Raw genomic sequence first — 1,799 nt, forward strand, 5'->3', positions numbered from 1 at the left:
AAAAAAAAAAGAAAAAGGTCTGGAGCAAAACCAAGTTACATCTTGTCATATTCCCAAAGCAAAGAAGAAAACAAGTCCGCTAAAAACTTCCCAATAAATGTTAAAGGTATTTTCCCTTTGTGACCAACACTTCTTTATAGGTCTCTTTTATTTTTGCACCACTAGCAAAAAAAAACAAAAAACAAAAAAACCCCACAAAAATCAGAAGCTGGCTCATTTTACTTTATGGGCCAGTATTATTGTTATAGGACATATCTTCCTGACCTTCATCTGATACCCAGAAGGTCAAACAAATTTTCCTTGCCTCTTCCCAGTGGAGAGGTGGGAGGAGGGAATCCAGCTTGCTTCCCAAGGAGCCCTGAGGGGTGTTTGCTGCCTCAACTTCGAATCTTGCCAAACGATGAGCTTCAGCTTAAGCAAAATAATTGCTGAGCCAAAATGATGTCTGCATCGACCCCTGTCTGAATGTAAGCAAAACATTGCCTATAGAATTCTGAAGGAAGTGTTGATTAAGAAGTGACAGCAGAAACTGGCAGGGATGACGGAGAAACAACAGTGCTTGGGGACCTGCCAGGCTTTTGCAATTAATTTTGCTCAGAAGTCAGTGGGAGGCCCTGCTGCAGCGTGCAGACTGAGTGGACATTTTGCTTCCCAGATTGGCTGGGACTTGGTTTGATTTTGGAATTTCAGACTGCTTCCCTGCCTGCTCTAAGCAGCTTTCCTAAAGCAGTAGTCTCTCCATGTGTCGAATCCAGTCTTCACATCCATGGGGTGAAATGTGTTGTTGTTGTTGTTGTTGTTGTGAGTTGCCTCTGAGTTGGGTCCAACTTATGATGACCTTAAGTCTGAGGGGGCTTCAAACAGTATGTGGAAAAAATTAATTGAAAGAGAATGGAATTTTCCCCTGAACTTTTGAAGCTCCCTCGTATCATAGAATGAAACATTGCCCAGTCATGACTCATTTTCATGATTATTGATGTGGGTGATCCATTGTTGTGACTAGGTGTCAGTAAAATGTTGCATGCTGTGAAGGCAATCCAGACTTGTAATGGCCACATGTGACAAAGTAGAACTGCCCCATAGGACTGGAATTTTTCCAGGAGCAGATTATCAGATCTGTCTCCTGGAGTTATCGGGTAGGTCTGAATTGTCAAACTTTTACTCATCAGCCAGGGGCTTAACCATTAGACCACCAAGGCTCTGTCAGTGAAACAGGGGCAAGGAAATGTAACAAAGCGATGTTGTTCTTAGATGCCTTCACTAGGGTTCCCATTCAGGGTGACCTTATGCACAACAGTCGGGACCCATCCTCACAATCATTGTGGTGTGTTAGCCCGTTGTTGTAACCACTGTCTCAATCCATCTCATTGAGGATCTTCTTTTTCACTGACCCTCCACTTTACCAAGCATGGTGCCTTTCTCCAGGGACAGGTACCTCTTGATAGTACAAAGTATATGAGATGAAATTTTACCATCTTCGCTTCTAAGGAACATTATAACCGTGCTTCTTCCAAGATAGATTTGTTTGTTCTTCTGACAGCCCATGGTATCTGGTTGTTGTGTTCTGACCCATAGTGATCCTGTATAAGGTGTTTGTTTTTTTTTAATGTTTTATTGTGAATTATATGATAGTTTACATGGGAGAACATTAGGTTTACATTCATCCTATTGTATGTCGTTTCATTGCCATGATTACAATCCTTCAATGCATCATCAACCAACATGCAAGCCTGCCCCCCAGTCATCAGCACACAACCCCTCTCCCTCCCTGGCTCTACAGTCCCCAACTGCTCCATCTC

The sequence above is a fragment of the Chrysochloris asiatica genome, unplaced genomic scaffold (assembly GCF_000296735.1).
Source record: "Chrysochloris asiatica unplaced genomic scaffold, ChrAsi1.0 scaffold00023, whole genome shotgun sequence".
In the NCBI taxonomy this organism is placed as follows: Eukaryota; Metazoa; Chordata; class Mammalia; order Afrosoricida; family Chrysochloridae; genus Chrysochloris; species Chrysochloris asiatica.